At 39.5% G+C, this 21,068-nt stretch overlaps 1 long non-coding RNA gene across 1 annotated transcript in view; it reads left to right on the forward strand.

The window, feature by feature from the left end:
• Nucleotides 1–21,068, forward strand: part of LOC124501199 (uncharacterized) — a 181,090-nt gene that overhangs the window by 150,230 nt on the left and 9,792 nt on the right. Inside the window, exon 7 of the long non-coding RNA XR_006959721.1 lies at nt 4,969–5,137. This is a non-coding gene — a long non-coding RNA (uncharacterized LOC124501199). The remainder of the gene's footprint in view (nt 1–4,968; nt 5,138–21,068) is intronic.

Consider the following 21,068-nt stretch of genomic DNA (forward strand, 5'->3'; position numbering starts at 1 on the left):
TTTTGTAAATGGTGTGAGAAAGTGGTCTAGTTTCAACCTTCTGCATGTTGCTGTCCAGTTCTCCCAGCACCATTTGTTAAAGAGGCTGTCTTTTTTCCATTGGATGTTCTTTCCTGCTTTGTCAAAGATGAGTTGGCCATATGTTTGTGGGTCTAGTTCTGGGGTTTCTATTCTATTCCATTGGTCTGTGTGTCTGTTTTTGTGCCAATACCATGCTGTCTTGATGATGACAGCTTTGTAGTAGAGGCTGAAGTCTGGGATTGTGATGCCTCCTGCTTTGGTCTTCTTCTTCAAAATTCCTTTGGCTATTCGGGGCCTTTTGTGGTTCCATATGAATTTTAGGATTGCTTGTTCTAGTTTCGAGAAGAATGCTGGTGCAATTTTGATTGGGATTGCATTGAATGTGTAGATAGCTTTGGGTAGTATTGACATTTTGACAATATTTATTTTTCCAATCCATGAGCAGGGAATGTCTTTCCATTTCTTTAAATCTTCTTCAATTACCTTCATAAGCTTTCTATAGTTTTCAGCATACAGATCCTTTACATCTTTGGTTAGATTTATTCCTAGGTATTTTATGCTTCTTGGTGCAATTGTGAATGGGATCAGTTTCTTTATTTGTCTTTCTGTTGCTTCATTGTTAGTGTATAAGAATGCAACTGATTTCTGTACATTGATTTTGTATCCTGCAACTTTGCTGAATTCATGTATCAGTTCTAGCAGACTTTTGGTGGAGTCTATCGGATTTTCCATGTATAATATCATGTCATCTGCAAAAAGCGAAAGCTTGACTTCATCTTTGCCAATTTTGATGCCTTTGATTTCCTTTTGTTGTCTGATTGCTGATGCTAGGACTTCCAGCACTATGTTAAACAACAACGGTGAGAGTGGGCATCCCTGTCGTGTTCCTGATCTCAGGGAAAAAGCTCTCAGTTTTTCCCCGTTGAGGATGATGTTAGCTGTGGGCTTTTCATAAATGGCTTTTATGATCTTTAAGTATGTTCCTTCTATCCCGACTTTCTCAAGGGTTTTTATTAAGAAAGGGTGCTGGATTTTGTCAAAGGCCTTTTCTGCATCGATTGACAGGATCATATGGTTCTTCTCTTTTTTTTTGTTAATGTGATATATCATGTTGATTAATTTGCGAATGTTGAACCAGCCCTGCATCCCAGGAATGAATCCCACTTGATCATGGTGAATAATTCTTTTTATATGCTGTTGAATTCGATTTGCTAGTATCTTATTGAGAATTTTGGCATCCATATTCATCAGGGATATTGGCCTGTAGTTCTCTTTTTTTTCCTGGGTCTCTGTCTGGTTTAGGAATCAAAGTAATACTGGCTTCATAGAATGAGTCTGGAAGTTTTCCTTCCCTTTCTATTTCTTGGAATAGCTTGAGAAGGATAGGTATTATCTCTGCTTTAAACGTCTGGTAGAACTCCCCTGGGAAGCCATCTGGTCCTGGACTCTTATTTGTTGGGAGATTTTTGATAACCGATTCAATTTCTTCGCTGGTTATGGGTCTGTTCAAGCTTTCTATTTCCTCCTGATTGAGTTTTGGAAGAGTGTGGGTGTTCAGGAATTTGTCCATTTCTTCCAGGTTGTCCAATTTGTTGGCATATAATTTTTCATAGTATTCCCTGATAATTGTTTGTATCTCTGAGGGATTGGTTGTAATAATTCCATTTTCATTCATGATTTTATCTATTTGGGTCATCTCCCTTTTCTTTTTGAGAAGCCTGGCTAGAGGTTTATCAATTTTGTTTATTTTTTCAAAAAACCAACTCTTGGTTTCGTTGATCTGCTCTACAGTTTTTTTAGATTCTATATTGTTTATTTCTGCTCTGATCTTTATTATTTCTCTTCTTCTGCTGGGTTTAGGCTGCCTTTGCTGTTCTGCTTCTAGTTCCTTTAGGTGTGCTGTTAGATTTTGTATTTGGGATTTTTCTTGTTTCTTGAGATAGGCCTGGATTGCAATGTATTTTCCTCTCAGGACTGCCTTCGCTGCGTCCCAAAGCGTTTGGATTGTTGTATTTTCATTTTCGTTTGTTTCCATATATTTTTTGATTTCTTCTCTAATTGCCTGGTTGACCCACTCATTCGTGAGTAGGGTGTTCTTTAACCTCCATGCTTTTGGAGGTTTTCCAGACTTTTTCCTGTGGTTGACTTCAAGCTTCATAGCATTGTGGTCTGAAAGTATGCATGGTATAATTTCAATTCTTGTAAACTTATGAAGGGCTGTTTTGTGACCCAGTATATGATCTATCTTGGAGAATGTTCCATGTGCACTCGAGAAGAAAGTATATTCTGTTGCTTTGGGATGCAGAGTTCTAAATAGATCTGTCAAGTCCATCTGATCCAGTGTCTCATTCAGGGCCCTTGTTTCTTTATTGACCGTGTGTCTAGATGATCTATCCATTTCTGTAAGTGGGGTGTTAAAGTCCCCAGCAATGACCACATTCTTATCAATAAGGTTGCTTCTGTTTATGAGTAATTGTTTTATATATTTGGGGGCTCCGGTATTCGGCGCATAGACATTTATAATTGTTAGCTCTTCCTGATGGATAGACCCTGTAACTATTATATAATGTCCTTCTTCATCTCTTGTTACAGCCTTTAATTTAAAGTCTAGTTTGTCTGATATAAGTATGGCTACTCCAGCTTTCTTCTGGCTTCCAGTAGCATGATAAATAGTTCTCCATCCCCTCACTCTGAATCTAAAGGTGTCCTCAGGTCTAAAATGAGTCTCTTGTAGACAGCAAATAGATGGGTCTTGTTTTTTTATCCATTCTGATACCCTATGTCTTTTGGTTGGCGCATTTAATCCATTTACATTCAGTGTTATTATAGAAAGATACGGGTTTAGAGTCATTGTGATGTCTGTATGTTTTATGCTTGTAGTGATGTCTCTGGTACTTTGTCTCACAGGGTCCCCCTTAGGATCTCTTGTAGGGCTGGTTTAGTGGTGTCACATCATTCATTTCTAAAGGCATTTGCAGCAACTGACTGATTGCCTTTTTTCCTAGTTGTCCTTCTGTCAAGAGAGAACCTCATTAACTTAACTTTGGACAGAAACCTATATTTGGTTGAAAAAATTGTGTAGCACTAGGGGAGGGCAAGATCACATATTATAGAAATGACCTTTCTGGGTGGGGAAGAAAGTGAGGTAGTTGTGAATGCCCAAAGTAGATTTTTACACAAACATGGTAGGGATTAGGTATTTTGGACCAATTAATTGCTTTCATTAAGTTGATGAAAAGGTGGCTGTTAAATCTATTCTGTCCTCATGTTTCTGTTGCTATGAATCTATACTTCCTATTAAAATGAACTTTCAACTCAGCTATTTAAATGCCTACCCGATTTAGCCCATTTGATGAAATCATCAGGATCATTTGATTAAATGTTCTGTTTAATCCATCTCCACCAAAGGTCATGTACTATTGAAAGTTTTGCTGGAAAATTATGTGTGAAAAGGAAAAGGAAAAGCGGGGGGGGGGGGAGGGGGGAAAGATATATCATGGGACATAGTTCAGGTCAACAGGAAGATTTTCCCATATTTAGAATCATCTATCAGCAAGTTTATACGTATGGTAGCTTTCAATAGCATTTCAGATCATTCAGATAATCTCTTACTTGGATTGTGATGCTCTGTAATAAAATGTATGGCCAAACCAGAGCATCCTCTATGCCTTTAGTTCAAAATAACTCATATTTTCTGGAAACCCGGAGCCAGCTCAAAATAGGTTCCTTTATTAATCATTAAGGTCACCTGACCCGTGTCACACAAAAGGCAAGATATTGATGATGAGGCACCCTGCTGAGAAATTAATCTTCAATCAACATGTGTATATGTGTCTTCTAGAAGTCACCATTGATATTTCATGGCTTCTTTTATTGTAGAACTGAGGGGCATGTTACATGTCAAGATGAAATCAATGTGAAATTGATGGGCTGAGAGGAATTTGGTCTTAAGGGCTTTGCAATGGTGTAACAATCAAGTTATTCTTACCCTTGCCTTACTGAACTATTTTATTTGCAATAGCAAATTCCCAACATAAAATTCTGTATATTATTTCAACTCCTTTTTTTCAAGCAATCTTTGTTGTTATATTTATTGTTCTTTTTATTGTAACATGAATGTATACAATTTTATAAAGCTGGAAAACAGAAAATAAGAAAGATGAAAAATTATTTATAATCCTATCACTATAACATTTTGGACTGTTTCCTATCTGTTTGCTTAGGCTTTCCAAAAAACAAAATTGAGTTTATTTTATATCTACAATTTTGTTTCTGCTTTTTTTTAACCACTATTTTTAGCAGACATTAACTGTGTTGTTATAATTGTCCTTTAACATAATTTTTAATGACTGCTTAACCATTCTCCTTTTGCTGGATATTTCATTTGGTTTCAGTTTTTCATATTTATAAAAGATTACATAATTTATAGAATTGTAATAATGATACTACAGTTTGTGTGTTAGATGTTAAAATTATGTCTATAATATAGTACATATGTATTATATATATTTTATATATATATATATATATATATTATTTTTTCTTTAGATTAGTTCCCAGACGTAGAATTATAGAGTGAATTTTTCTTTTTAATTTTTGCTTCTTTCTGATTCAGACCCCCAAAGATTTGCTGAATGCTTGAGAAAAATACACTCTCTTGGTCTGAGATTCCTCTGAACAAATAAAAGCATGTTCGCTTCATTTCACTGAAGATGATTAAGTCCCTTTTTGCCTTAGACTGTTTTGAGATGCTTTCATTCTCCCCATCCCTACCCCCAACACACACAAAAACGCACAGTATTCAATCATGGAAAATGGAAAGTTTCTGCTTATCTTGTCCTGGCTGAGAAAGAAATCTCCTGTCAATTTTGAACAATACAGTTGAAAGTAAAAAAAGTTCTAAGTGATTTTAAGATGTTTCTTTTTTTTCTTTCTCTTTTTCCTTAGTCAAGCCATACACATTTGCTACTGAAATCAACAACTTCAATGCCTGTGGTGTTATAAACACATGGTGGACCCTCCCTCATGGCATGGAGGAAAGTGCACTGGATTTGAAATCAGAACATCTGGCTTGGGGCCTGGCACTCTGCCCCCTCTGTGTCGTATTTCACATCAGGTGAGGTCCTTTATTTGGAATCCATGCCCTTGGTCAATCCTTGTGGTGATCCCCTGAGCTAGCTGTCACCACTCCCGTTGTTTAGGCAGGGAAGCCAGGGTTTTGCAGGTTAAAACAGTGCCACATGGCTGCTGAATGGGAGACATTAGGAAACACAGCGCTCCTGATCCCAACATTCATTTTTCTCATTGTCCCAGGGTATTTTTATTACCCATGTTTCATTGGACAAATACTTACTCTCTCTGAGTCTTAGTCCCTTTTAAACTGTAGATATTTATATTTGGGCTTTAGTGAAGATCAGATGAAATCATTGAAATTGAATGTGATGTTTAAAGTGAAATACAAGTGTTAGGAGTAAGGAGTATGCTAATGAGGAGGGTGACTTGGTACAGTGTTTACTTAACATGGCTCATATTGATTTCTGAAAAGTTTGAAATTATTTTTTTAGTTCCTATTTTACCAGTTTTTATTTTATCTGTTTTCCTTTTTTTTTAAAAAAAAATTCATTTACTAAATCCCAAGAAAATGAGATGCAGAAGTATTTAATAATGAAATGTTATGGTATTAGACTTAAGCAAAGCAAGAAGTTTGAGTTCTTTTAACATTAAGTTTCTCAGCCTCATCACTATTGACAATTTAGGTCGGGTAATTCTTTGTTGTGGGGGCCTGGCCTGTGTAGTGTGGGATGTTTATCCACATTCCTTCCCTCTACCCACTGGATGCCAGTTACACACCCCTCCCAATTGTGACAATGAAAAGTATCTTTAAATATTGCCAAATGTCCCCTTGGGGGTGGGGGTATGTACAAAATTGCTCCCATTTGAGAACCACTGTTTTAACAGACTGTCTTACAAGATGCAAATTTTATTCACCATGATCTTGGTGTGTTCTAATTTCTTATTATGTCAAAGTATAATGTAAGAAAATTAATTCTTCAAAGGGAACTATCTTCAACATTTATTTGTTGCCTTGGTCTATTCAAATTTTACAACCTTTTTACTAGATTGACATCATTGTTTTCCTGACTGCTCAAACAATTTTCACTGACTGTCAATACCAAGATCTGAACCCAAGATTATAAAAAACAAGAAATAAAGAAAAAATAAAAACCCACACAATTACAATCAGAAGCCTGTTCTGGGGATATCAGCTTCTGTAAAATTTCCCACTTTTATTACAATTTTGGTCTCAGGAATGGATTTGTGTTGTGCCATTTTCAGTTCTTGTTACCATCATTGTCATAACAGGGAATGAGCCAAATTGCAATGTGCCTCGGATAGTCTGTCACTTGCAATGGTGCGGGGCTCTGCTCTGACCTTCTGTTATTCCAGAGTGACGAGGACGCATAGTCGCTGCCCAGAGAAGATGAAGAACTCTGGAGAGATCAAAGGCCATTGAGGCCTGAGTGGCTGTACAATTTAGCACTGGGGGTTCTATTCAGCAGTCTAAATTGCAGGTAGTCCCTCTGTCCAAAGAGCAATATGGCACATGGTTATGTGACATCATCCAGTTTAGCAAAAAGCAGTTCTCAGCAAAGGAAAGAGGAAACTAGGATGAGATCAAGTATTTCTTAACACCTACTATGTGCTCCTAGGCTAAGAAATTTACATGTGTTTGTTCACACAATCTTCAGAGGAAATATGTGAGGTAAATATCATTATATCTGGTATTTTACTCCCAGAAGGCAAGTAACTTGCCTAAGGTCAGGTAGTGCTGAGAGATTCAGATCATGGCTTGAAAAGTCTCTGTTTTACTAAATCTGTGCACTTCTAGCCATTATAATCTAATAATAGATATTATTGTGTTATGCAATTGACTCAGATATCTAAAACTTAGTCCATTATTTTGAAAAGTGGCTTGCTAATTTTGAGGAGCATGGAGGGAGGCCCCTTACACCTCCAGACTAGTCAGTGAACAGAGGAAGAGCACTGGGGGGGTCATGGTAGTAATTAAGAACCTTTCTTTCTAAAATGTTAGAGGTTCTTTGAAAAGCAAACAAGTCTTAAATACTTAAATCTTTGTGATGTTGCCACGTAAGTCAGTTGGCTCTTTGTTCTTCATAAGACAAGGTTTATTTATTTTTAATTACTCTATCTAACGTTTATGAAACTTCGTTAGGTGAAGGGGACTGAGCTAGGTGCTAGGAATAGGTATGAAATTTAGTCCCTTCCCTTAAGGTGGCTTACTGTTTTGTGAAGGATGTAAGAAATGTTTATTAATTTCTATAAAACATAGGAGATCAGTGAAAGAGGTTAAGAAATGTTCAAAAAGGGGCACCTTGGTGTCTCAGTTGGTTAAGTGTTTGACTTCGGCTCAGGTCATGATCTCACAGTTTGTGGGTTTAAGCCCTGTTATTGGGCTCTCTGCTGTCAGCATAGACCCTGCTTCAGTTCCTCTGTCCCCCCCTCTCTCTGCCCCTCTTCAGCTTGCACTCTCTGTCTCTCAAAAATAAACATTATTAAAAAACTAAAAAAAAAAGAAATGTTCAAATGAAAGAAATGGCACAGTTTAGAGAAAAGATATACACTCTTTCGACAAGGTGGAGATCACAGCCCAGATTGTCAGAAAAGCTGCTGCTGAACAGGGAAGAGCAGACTTGTAAGATAAGCTTTAGGTCAAGGTGAAGGTCACTGATGAGTATCTGTTGATGACTCATCTCACCTTTCCAACCTCTCACCCCTGAGCTGAACATGGGCTTTCTTTCTCTAGTCACTGTGGGCTTCCTCACTGCCTACAAGCAAGCAGGTATATTTACACAAGCTGATGTTTCCTCCTGCAAGGCCCAGGCCACATTCCTCTTTGCTCATCTAAATCCGATTCTCCTTTGATTAAATCATTTTGGGCTCCATTGCTAATCACACACCTTTTTCTTGGGACTTGTTCTCTCATCCCATTTCTGCTGAAGGGATTGTCTTAGCCTCGTGAACCGTGGGATCCTCTCCCTGGCAGGTAATTGAAACAGAGGTTATGTCGGGCCAAAGGGAAACCGGTTGAGCCAAGCAGATTCTGTCAATAACCTGAACCAAGTGACACAGAGCCTCTGTAGTGGTGGTAGAGATGGATCTTGTCCGGGAGACTGACAGCCACGTTGGGCTGAGGGGGGAGAGTACAGCTGAGAAACAGAAGAAAAGCTAAGAGAAGCAGAGACAAGAGAGGAACTGCAGTCTCTGGGAAAACTACTGAAGTTGCTGACTTTCCAGGTGTACTTGTAGCTCACAGGCGACTCACTTGTTCTAATTTCCCTACTTTAGATTCCAAGAGATTTATGACCTCACACCAGTTGACTGGAGCTCATTAGAATGGCTTTCTTACCCTATCAACCCAGTGGGCTTAGACCGACACCTCTGGCTACGCTGATCTTCCCATTCTCTGACTTCCCATTCGCTTGTGCTGGGTTTCATTTTCTAGATCCATCAGATGCTACTTAGCATTTTTATTTGGCTGCTGCTGTAGTGTGTGCCCATTTTCAAGGACAGTAAGCTCTTTAAGTGTGCAGGCAGTACCTCATACGTGGGAGGCAGTGCAACATAGTGGTATAGAGCATGGACCTTGGAGATAAACCGCTTGGGTTCAAATGCCAGCGTCACCACTATTCAGCCAGAGTAGGCTGGAGCATACTGCACTAACAGACAACCCTCAAGTTTGCCCAGGCTTAACACAGCCAAGGTGTGTTTTTGTGCTCCTGTGAGATGTTCCACCTCGGCTGGCAGGAGGCCTGTGATCATCACAGTCACTCAGAAACCCAGGCTCCCTCCCAATACCTACGCCAGTGATAACCAAGCCAGAGCAAAGAGAACCTGGTGGGTCGAACAGTGGCTGTTAGCGATTTTACCTAAGTTCAATTCTATGGAAGTCTTAAGACTTCCATAATTTCTTGCTAGAGTATCACTTGGGGTATGTTGCTTTATGTCTTTGTGCCTCCATTTTCTTTCTTTTTTTTTTAAGTTTATTTATTTATTTTGAGAGAGAGAGAGAGCACAAACAGCAGAGGGGCAGAGAAAAGGAGAGACAGAATCCCATGCAGGCTCCACACCATCAGCGCAGAGCCCCAAGTGGGACTTGAACTCACGAAGCATGAGATCATGACCTGAGCCGAGATCAAGAGTTGGATGCTTAACCAACTGTGCCACCCAGGCGCCCTCATCAGTGTTCTTTTCTTTGAAGTGAAGACAATAATAGTACTTCCCTTTGGTGAGGAAGGATTAAATGGGGTGATATATGTAAAGTGCTTAAGACAGTGTCCAGCTCATTATGAATGCCATATAAGTGTTAGCTGGTGCTTCTTGTAAATACTTGAAGTCTGAGTTACTTGCTTGATTCTTTCACTTATTCACCTCCCTACTTGTGAATCAAAACTACTGAAGATACCGTAGTCGGCCTGCTTCAGGAATGACATCTTGATAGAATTACTTACCAATATTCTTTCATCACTTATTCATGTAGGGACAGAAGTTTCAACTAGTGGCCGTTTGTGCTGTTCTCTCACCTTATAGCTCAGCTTTCTTCTGAAAAATCAATTGTACTACAAATGCAAGGCCATCACTTTTTTATAGCCCCACTTACCCTGCCTTCTGCATAAAATGGCATTCTAAATAATTGTCAATAATCCAAAAGAAAGGAATACACACCTATTTATTAGCTCTTCATGGTGTCCATTATTGCCTTGAGAAAATAAACTTAATTACAAAGGCCACATTGAATATCTGCCAAGGTTTGACCTAAAATTTTTTATTCTTGTTGTCTTGGTAGACCGCTCTGAATAACTTATCACATCCCTAACACTACTGGGAAGGAGTTGTCTATTTGCTCAAATTGCTATGCTCAGCATTGCTTCAGGGGGAAAGCATAGGGTCACCAACTGTAGAGGCCTGACATTATTTTCAGAGTTTATATCAGAAAGTGTTCTTCTCAAACTGAGCCCTGGTTAGGAAAAAGAAAAAAAAAACTTTTTTAGAAAAGCTGCCTGGAATAAAAAATGGCCTCAATTCTAACAGAGAAGAAATGTGGTTTGGCATCAATAAAGGAGTAGATAAGATGCAGTGTAACCAGAAAAATGCTGCTTCCAGCCTCATCCTGTGATCAAAGCAAGAGTGTGTTCTTTTGAATAGTTCATCGTTTGGGTATTTGCTTTAGCACACCCGCCAGGGGGCCTCAGTGATTTTTTTTTCTCTCTGTGAAGGATGGTAAATAGCACTTTGATCCATCAGGAGCATGTATATTTACATGGTGTCTCCAGCTTTGTCTCTCTAAACACACAGTCTCCCTCCTTCTGTTTAGGACCCTGCCATGCCCAAGGGAAGCAGGCATTACACGTTGGTGGTTTGTGCCCCCCTGCCCTGCCCTGAACTCAACCTTACCCCCCATTCAGCAGGTGGTTTCTATGTTGTACTCTAACTCCTTGGGGATGCAGTGGCTCCTCTTTCTCTACTTCTTTTTTCAGTCATCTTTTTTTTAATTTTTTTTTAATGTTCATTTTCTGATAAAGAGAGAGACACAGAGTACAAGTCAGGGAGGGTCAGAGAGAGAGAGGGAGACACAGAATCTGAAGCAGGCTCCAGTCTCTGAGCTGTCAGCTCGAACCCACAAATTGTGAGAGATCATGACCTGAGCCAAAGTTGGGTGCTTAACTAACTGAGCCACCCAGGCGCCCCTGTTTTGGTCATCTTTTGTAACCTTTCCTCTCCTGCCATTTCGCGTGATCTCTGCTGGTCTTGCTTGGATCTCATATTTTGCTTGAGTGTCATTCAGCACAGTGGGCTGGGTGTTATTATGTTCTGTTTCTTGAGGGATGAAAAGAAGGTATAGGTGTCTCAGAGAAGCTATTATTGGTGACTCTCCCCTGAGTCCTATAACCATGTGGTGGATCTGGGGAAGATAGGACTAACTAGTTGGCAAGCTACCTATCAACTGAGGTTTGACAGTGTGCCAGCCTTGGTGCTACCTGGTTTACATACAGCATTTTAGTTAACAACCCAGCGGACCCAATGAAATGTGTACCATTATATCCTTACTTTACAGATGTGAAAAAGAAAACCTGGAGAAACTAAGAGACTTATCAAGGTCATACAGATATGAACCCAGAAAGTCTGATTTTGGAGCCTGCTAGAGACTGAATGTTTGCGTCCCCCACAAAATTCCCATGTTGAAACCTAACCCCTGTGTGAGGGTATTAGGAGGTGGAGCCTTGGCCAATGATTAGGTTGGGAGGGCGGAGGCTTAATGAATGGGAATAGTGCCCTTGTAAAATAGATCCAGGAGAGCTTCCTTGGCCTATCTCCCAAATGGGGACATAACAAAAAAGATGGGCTCCTACAAACCAGGAAGGGGTTCTTACCAGACACCAAATATGCAGGCACCTTGATCTTGGACTCTCAGCCCACAATGGGAGGAAAAAAGAAAGGAACGCAGTCACTGTGAAGAACTTAAAGGAAGCCCTCCTCTTTCCTCTTGGCCTGCAGCCCCTTGGTAACATTGCAGGAAAGGTTCTTGTGGCTTGGGAAAAATTAGAACAGACCTTAAACCCAGTGAGTTAATTGATGCAAATCACTTTCCTTCCAGTAAGATTTAGGTAATGGCATATCTTAAATGACAAACCCTGCTATTTGTCATTTTCACTAAGGAAAACCCTCAGCTGCTTTCCACCAGTAAATTCCGAAGAGAGGCTGATAGGTTTCCCTCATTTAAATATAGCATAGATGCATTTTTAAGAACCCATTCCTTCTGAAGGGAGTGGAATTGACAGATCTGGACCTTGAATGCTCATTTGATATACCGATGCTCTATGGAGCTTGGCAAGGCAGTTTTTCAACCCACCCTGGAGCATTTTCTGTTTCCTTCCTTGGTTCTATTTTAAACTCCTACTTTGCATACTACCTGCAACCAAGGCCAGCAATTGTCTTCCCCAGAGAAAAGTAAGAATATTTTTCTTCTGGAGAGTTGTGAGATCCTTCTCCCTTCCCAACCCCATATCTGGACCTAAACAATATCCCCATCTTGCCTGCAATATATATACATCTTTGCCTTCTACTCATCTTCCATGTTCCAACCATTGGGTCAACTTTTTCTTTATCCAAAATCCTTTTGGTGAATGAAGCTTTGCCAGTGGGTAGGCTGGGACCAGAGGTCTCTCTTTTGAGGTCAGGGTTTCACTTGTAAGTTTACCTTTTGAAGCAGTATCTTCACTTTCAGGAAACAGCCCCACTCAGCTTCCACCTCCCTTGCAATATCTCTTTACTTTCATCCTTCCCAATTTCTATTCTGTCCTTTTCATTAGCCTTTTTCTTTTCTTTCTCACTTTCCTATGACCCTCAATCAGCATTCACAAGGGGAAGAGGTAAGAAAAAGTTATGTTTCCCACTGCCCTCTGTGCCCAGAGAGAACTCATAGACAAGGCACTTGTACCAAAGATTTATTCCACAGATGCTCATCTGATCCCTCCATGGACTTGAGACTGAATGCTGGGAGGCATATCAAATGTGCTGGGTTAAAACATCAGTGATTTTTAAAAATTGAAGCATTTCTCGAATTAAATATGCTAATATGAATTGTGAAGACAAAAGATAACAAATATAAATTTCTCAAACATGTATGATTCCATCTCTCTCTTTTTTGTTGCAATGGAACATTTTACAGAGTTCTGTGCAACACATTTTGGGAAGTACCATTTTAGGATATTTCACTTGTCATATTCCAAATGCTCCTTGGAGTTCTATATCCTCGATATTTTAAAATTAAATCTCCTTGCTTTGGGATCAAACAGTGGATCTTTTTTTCTTTCTTTTCTTTTCTTTTCTTTTCTTTTCTTTTCTTTTCTTTTCTTTTCTACAGAAAGAGAGAAAGCTCAAGCAGTGTTAAGGGACAGAGGGGGAGGAGAGAGAGAGAGAGAAAGAGGGAGAGAATCCCAAGCAGGCTCCATGCTCAGAGCCAAACATGGTGCTCGATCCCATGACCCTGGGATCATGACCTGAGCTGAAATCAGGAGTCATATGCTCAACTGACTGAGCCACCCAAGTGCCTCAAACAGTGGATCTTCTAATGGCTGAAAAGATTTGAACTTACAAAAGGACAGGAAGCATAGCCTAAGTAGCACACTTTGTTGAAAATTATTTAAAAAAAATTTTTTAATGTTTATTTTTGAGAAAGCGTGTGAGTGGGTGAGGGGCAGAGAGAGGGAGACACAGAATCTGAAGTGGGCTCCAGGCTCTGAGCTGTCAGCCCAGAGCCCGACGCGGGGCTCAAACTTACGAACTGGTGAGATCATGACCTGAGCCGAAGTTAGCCATCCAACCGACTGAGCCGCCCAGGTGCCCCTTCTTGAAAATTATTAAACTCACAGTGTTACATATTACTGATGTAATAAATGAGATATACTCAGTGGGAATACATATATGAAAAAGCTTTTACTTCCTTGACTTTAAAATCATGACTTTAAAAAGGCAAGAGCAGTGCTGACTTGCCCACTTCTAAATATGTTTTATGTCTATATCATGTAGCTTTATAGGCACTTTCACTTAGAAAATTGTGTCACTTGTGGTAACTAAGACTGTACATACAATATATATTTTATAATATTAACATTAATAATATTTATATCATATGCATGTTATTTATACTTATTTATAATGATAATAATTAATAATTATATATTTTATGACCAGTCAGGCCAGTCTAAATGACAAGGTCAATCTCACATCAAATTCAACCTTCTCCTCTCTCTCCAGCTAGCTCAAGTGGTAGCTTGGAGACTTAAAATGGAGTATATGGCATGATATTCTTCCTTACTATCTCTTGTTTTTAAAATTTCTCTTGTGAATCTTTCTATATTTTATAGGTTTAGAGGAAGGAGAAAGACTAGAGAGAAAAGGGACAAAGGTCTTTTGCTTGTCCTTAGTGCTGCTTGCATATTTCTTGTAGCTACTGTATTTTTCATGATAGGTATATAAGTGCTGTCTTTTTGTCTGGTGCATTGATGGATTCTTTGGAGGCTGTACTGGACCGCCAATGCTGCTCCCAGTAAGGGCAGAGCACTCTCTAGCTAATTTCTGTCTTCTCCTATGCTCATGCTGGTAATGAACCCAAGATCTTGTACTGCTGGCCAGGGTACCTTCATGATGGCCTATTTATCTTCCAAGGCATCCACATGGTTCTCAAGAAATTCATGCATCCTTGCTGGGAAGTTTGTTTTTGCCTTGCTATCACATGCTGCTCTAGCCATAATCCTACTTTTAGAATTCTCCAGATGAGAGGCAATCCAGTGTCTTTGATTGTGTATGTGAAATTTCAATGGACACATCAAACTTGGGAGAATTCCTTTATCCTTCACTTGTGAGGCTGCCCTGGTTTAGGACTACAAGTGTATGCAGCTCAGCAAACATCTAGGCAAGGTGAGGGATGCCAGCCTCCCTTCCTACAGAGATATCACTCTGTGGACACTCTTCTGGATCCTTCTCAATTTGTGAGGGAGGGCACTCTCTCCTTCCCAAAGAGAAGAGGGGGGAAAAGCCATTGATTGCAGTCTTCATCTCAGAAAAATCTCTTGCCAATTCTCTTTTATCACCTTTTGGAACTCCTACTTTTCCCTTATTGAGGCTATTAGGTCAGTGATGGGGATTAATGATTATCAAGCTAATTCTCTTTTTCTTGGCATGGATGAAACTAGCATTCTTCTTTAGTGTTACTTACCATCTATTGAATTTCAGAAGACAACAGGAAAAGATTCATTTAACATCCTGTAGCACATGGAAATTAATTCCTAAGTACAAATATTCTTCATAATATTTTGTTTTGTTGGTAGTATGTAATTTCTAAAATGATTTCCATTGTTTGAAAATCTTTTGTTATTAGAGTTAATACTGATAGGAATATCTAACTCAAATCATATGTTATATTCTTGTGTCTGTTCCTAGGAATGACACATCTAGGCAAAAGAGAATTTTGAAATGTCCAACTCTTGCAATTTTATGGCTAAAGCCTGTAGTTAATGACTGCTAAGTGTTTAGAAATGAGTTTATGAAACTTTTGGATAATGCCAAAGCACATATGCACAGGAGTTCAAATAGTAAGCACTTAGTGGATTTTATATTTAATTTCAGTAATTACACAATTCTCAACTAATCATTTTTCATTTTAGCTGTTTAAAGCTGTATCCCCTTACCAATTCTGTGACCCAGCTGGGCTGGTTTCCAATACTTTCATTCTCTCTCTCTTTCTCTCTGTTCTCTCACTTTGTGGTTTGCTTAGTCGCAAGTCTCCAATAGTGTCATTTCCTGCTGAGTTCTCCAGCTGTGAGACACTCCCTCAAACCCCCCTCCCCTTCTCCAGCTGTCTCTATGGGCAACATCAAACTGCTGATTTTAACACATTTGGTTAGCATTTAGCAGGGGCCAGGGACTCCTGTTAACTTCTAAAATGTGTTTATGATGCAAAGACACATTTTGCTCCTAATTAAGCCTTTCACTAATGGGAAGAATAAAGGGGTGTAGAGGTTTGAGATTCTAAACAGCTGCCATCCCAGAAAAGGGCAAAAGCCAGTCAGATAAGTGATACAAGAGTTCAAAGGGACCTGAAGCCCACACTCTGTTTCTCATGAGTTGGGAGCTAACATTATCCTGCCTTCACTCGGGCTGGGCTGAGTGGCAGACATACTTGTTAGGCTCACAAACCCCTGAAGTGGACACACAAGAAACTCCTTTTATGAAGGCACCAATTTTCATGTGTTCCAGTATCCTGGAAGTATGTTGTCATTTTTGCAACATTCACAACATGCAATGGCAAGAAAGAGACCCTTTGTTACCTCCATTCAAGGAGGAAAATTGAGATGCAGCTGGGAGAAGCAGGAAGCATCTAGTCAGCAAGATAGCAAGGAGAATTTATATTACATGACAGCCTGTGAACATGTTTGCTTTAAGACAGGCACAGTGCTGCTATAAGCAAGGCAGGATGTAAATGATTTTTTAAAAACAAGTATTGGCCTGGATTTTGACTCAAGATGGTGCCCCCATGTATCTTGGTATTCATTAAAAGTATTCCGAATGAATGAGCAAGGCTCTAGCCTAAAGCTTGGTACAGAGTAAGCTGTCAATACATTTTTCCTAGCTTTCTTGCTATTATGTAGCATTCCTAACTTGGTGTACAAGAAGGGTAGTAATGTACATGGTCATAGAAAAGCTTTTGCATTGTCTTGATTGCAATACCATCTAAAGCAGGATTGAAGGAATATCCGCAGAGTTCCATTTCCCCTGTAAACCAGTTCATCCCTGATCACAGCATGTCTAAAGAGATCCAAGAGCTATGACGGTGTCCGGTAAAATCCAGCTCACGTTACCTCAGCTCCATAGCCTCTCCACCTCTCCCCAAGTGAGTCAGTTCATGTCCTCCTGGATGTGGGTGCTAAGACCAAGTTATAAGTGTGAGAGGCTTATTATGGGACATGCCTATGAAAGATAAAAGGGAAGAGGGCAGACATAGTCAAGGATAGCTTCACACCTGGCAGCAGTTTTGGCATCTGTCAAAAAAGAGGGGAAAACAAGGGGGGGTTGGATAGGAAGGGCCTCACACTATATAGGAGAGCCCTAAAAATGTCTTGACTAGGCCAACAGGGAGGCCCAAAGGCACAAAAAAGGAGTCCTGCTTTTGGCAGAATGACCTGTCTCGAGTACTTCTGCCTTGCCAGGTCTGGCTGGGAGTCACCCCAGATGATGGTGGCCTTGGTGTGAACACTGCAGTGGGTCACTAAGGTGAGGCAGCTGGAAGCTGTCAGCTAACCAGAACATTTTCTTTATCAGGGAGGTCTGAGCAGTGCACCCCCATGCTGCCATATCATGACACCATCAGCCCTTTACCATCAACTGTGAGACACCTTTGCTAGAATCAGCTTTATGATTCTCTCCCGAGAGAGACCATCAGACCTAATCTCATTATGCCTCATATTGATGTTTACTTCATGCACTATCAAAAGTTCATGTCTCTCAGGACATCTATTACTGTCCAAAATGTAACACCCATATAGTGTTCCACATCTTCTAATGGGACTGTCTTATGCCACTTCGAATCCATCCAAACCCTCCCACCTCCTTTTTTGAACTTTCGGAGTGTTCTGAATTAAATGTCCCGTATCTTCCAAGAATGTGCTCTTCACCTGGTTGTTCTAAATGAACCTGGCTCATCTCAAGGACACTGTTTCCCTCTTAAGTGGTAATCATCATCATCATCATCATCATCATCATTATTATTATTATCTCATATGAATAGATTGTGGATTTGGAGGGAAGTAGAATGTACTTAACCATCTGCTCGTTATTTCTTCTTCTGACACATTTCTCCTTCCTTGCTCCAAAAAGCATCTCCTTGGAAGAACTCATCAGAAAATACACCCCACTCACCTTCCTTGTTGTCCTCGTTTCTCAATCTCTTGGTCACTCTTCCTTCACTGAGGAATTAGCACTATTTTCCTCTTCACGATCACTTCCTTTATTATTGTTGGGAACTTTACCTTCATTGAGCTCATCTATCCAGTACTCAGACTACTCAGCTGGGTGACCTCTTGGTGCTAGCTGAGGCCAGCCTGCTCACTCAGCGTGGGCTCCTTCCCCCATCTACTCATGAGAGTGACTCTTGCAACAATCTCCTCTATTCTGCATTCAAAATGTGCCCACTTACCACTTGGATGTTTCCATTCTCCTATTATATTTATTACCTTAATTACATAAGTAGCTATGTAAAAATAAATATTATTCATCCTAAAGTCAAGTTCCTGTCTTGACTCACACTTTCTACAGCATCACCCTGTTTCTCTGCATACTGCCACCCCCCCCCCCATTGAAGTAAATGCCACATTTACGTCTTTATGTTCTTACTTCTCTGTATCTGTGTAGCTATTCCAGTCAGGCTTTCATCCCATCTACTTTACTAATCACTGATACTGATTTTTCTGAGGTTACTAGGAACCTCCATGTTGCCAGACTCCATGATGACTTCTCTTGCCTCATCTTGTTGACCTTCTGAGAAAAAAATTGACATAGTTTAGTACCCCCCTTTCTTTGCAATATTTCCTTCACTTAGGTACAGAATCACAATACTTACTGGCTCTTTCTGCTCATTTACCTTTGCTGGCCCCTTCTGCAGTTTTTTCCAGCTTTATTGAGATATTGACAATTAACATTGGGTAAGTTTAAGGTGATGGGTAAGTTTAAGGTGATGGGTTTAAGGTGATTGGGTAAGTTTAACATGATGATTTGATATATACATATATATGTATATAAAGTGATTACAGTAAGGTTAATTAACACATCCATCCCCTAGTGCAGCTGTTTGTACGTGTGTGTGTGTGTGTGTGTGTGTGTGTGTGTGTGGTTAGAGCATTTATGATCTACTGTCTTAGCAAATTTCAAATATACAATGCAGTATTGTTAACTTATAGTCACATTGCTGTATATCTCCAGAACATAGTCATCTTATAACTGAACGTTTTTGTTTCACAAACATCTCATTTCTCTCACCGTGCACCACCCTCCCCCTGAAACCACCAATCTACTGTTTCTGTGAGTTTGGCTTTTTTAGATTCCACATATAAAGGAGATCATGCAGTATTTGTCTTTCTCTGCTTATTTCATGTAGCACAGTGCCCTCAAGTTCCACCCATGTTGTTGCAAATGGCAGGATTTCCTTCTCTTTTATGGATGAATAATATTCTATTGTATTTATATCCTCCTTCCTTGTTTGGTCTATAAACGTTAGCATGCCCTGGGAATCAGTTCTTGGGCCTTGTATCTCTGTGTACACAGACTCCCTAGGTGATCTCACCTATTCTCTCCACTGATCTCTACAGTCTTACACACAACTGTCGAAGGACAGCTCCACAAGATGCATTTGAAACTTATCATAAGCAAACAGCATCTTTGGTTTTCCTCTATCTTAACATGTGCACATGTGCGTGCATGTATACACACACACACACACACACACACACACACACACACACATACTTGCACCTCCTGCATTCTTTCTTCCTGTAGGAAATGGCACCATATACCTTCAGTTCCCCAGGCCCAAAACCCAGGGGCATGTTTAATTCTGGTCTTTCCCTTACAAACCATATCATTATGCTTTTGGTTCTAGCCTCATGTTATATCCTGAACTTGACTTCTTTAGCCATCATTTTTCTCCTAGACCATGGAAACAGTCTCTTCACTGCTCTTCACTTTATCACTTTGCCCCTCACTACTATTGATTCTCTGCATCACAGATGGTGATTCTATAGAAATCAGAGCACTTTTTGCCCCTATGGGGATCGCTATAATCACTTCACTCCAAATAAGTATTTCAATCTAGTTGAAAGCAAAAAGTATGAAATTTAATAAAAGTTTACATTGATCTTTCCATCATTCCTTTCTTTCTATATGTCTTCACCTGTGCCCGTGCTGTCCCTGAAGCCTCGACAGATGTTCTTCACCCTGCCAGACCTACCCAGCCTTAATCTCTTCCATCCAGACCTTACCTTTCAGACTCCTGTGAAGAAATAACTCCTTTTCCAAGTTTAATAAGACTCTTTTGAGCCCAGTTAGTTGCTGGATCATTTATGCCTCACTGTGTGTGTGTGTGTGTGTGTGTGTGTGTGTGTGTGTATCGTTTTTACCTCTTTGTGGCATTTGCCATACTATTTTGCAAATTCTTTTTATGCAACTGTTTTCTTCCATTAGACTATTAACTCCTTATATCCTCATAGTTTAATGTAGTGCCTGGCACATGGTAGGATGCAATATGTGTTTGACGAGAAATTAAATAAACAATTTGGCATGCAAAGTTTCTGCTTCTGTTGTAGGAAGAATATAATCAGTTAGCAGGATATTGACTAATCTCCTAAAAACAAAAAACGAGTCTGTTTAGGACCAGTTACTAAGGGCACCAAAGATTGCCATCGCTTTATTAATGGAATCAGCAGAATAAAGAAGGAAGACACTCATGGCATCTAATCAACGGTAATGTGTACCTAATGAGAAAATCCCAAAGTCAATCATACACACTTTGGTTATAAAGAAATACTTACAATTTATTTCAACTTTTAAAGATAAAGGAAACAAATCTGTTTGCTGACTTTTAACAACTATTTTCTTATATTCTGTGGCTCCATTAATAACTTCTATCTTGGTTCAGGGTAAAAATAAACCAAAAAACCAGAAACCATATGTTCAAAATAACCTTTCATTTCAAAATTATTGCTAAACTATAGACTCATTTTCCATTCACTTTTTAAAAAACAATGTCTGCTATGTGTAGTAAATAGTATTTTAATCTTTTCTGCAGAAGTGTGAGTGGTGTGCACACTAAGGGGTAATTCTGTAGGAATAGACTTTTAAATTCAATTCAGCACTTTTATCGAGAATGGAGAAGCTTAAAAATTAAGCCAGCAGGCATCCAAAGCCTGAGAGAACACTACTGGATGCATTCTTAATTAGAGCCAATAAAGTGTGTTTTTAGGGAGAGCTTTCCTGCAGAAAGCTCAATGGTAAAACTCAGAAGAAGCAAATTAAATTCTCTATATTAACTGCTTGGCACACTGCTTCTCAAGGAGTTATTTAGCCCAACATGTGAGTTGACAAAATTTCACTTTCAAAACTCCAAATAACCTGGAGATAAAGTACCAACTACTTACATATTTTACCCAAATACAAAACAATCTATACTAATTTCAAGTACCACTAGGAAACTAGGAGAAAAGAGAACACTGGAACATTAACAATGAGTTGAATGATAGATGAAGGGTCACGAATCTTGGATTTTGTTTCCATCGCTACTTTTTTTTTTAACCATTAGGCATGTTTATGTTATGACTTGGAATATTTGTATGACGGTGTATGTGTTTGTGTAAGCATTAAAATAAGGTCAAGAAGAATGAAAGAATAGATTCCAAACTGTCAACAGTGAATGCATCTGG

Source organism: Lynx rufus, unplaced genomic scaffold (genome assembly GCF_022079265.1).
Source record: "Lynx rufus isolate CCGP_SWC_20201006 ecotype Redwood Valley unplaced genomic scaffold, mLynRuf1.p SCAF_10, whole genome shotgun sequence".
Classification (NCBI taxonomy): domain Eukaryota; kingdom Metazoa; phylum Chordata; class Mammalia; order Carnivora; family Felidae; genus Lynx; species Lynx rufus.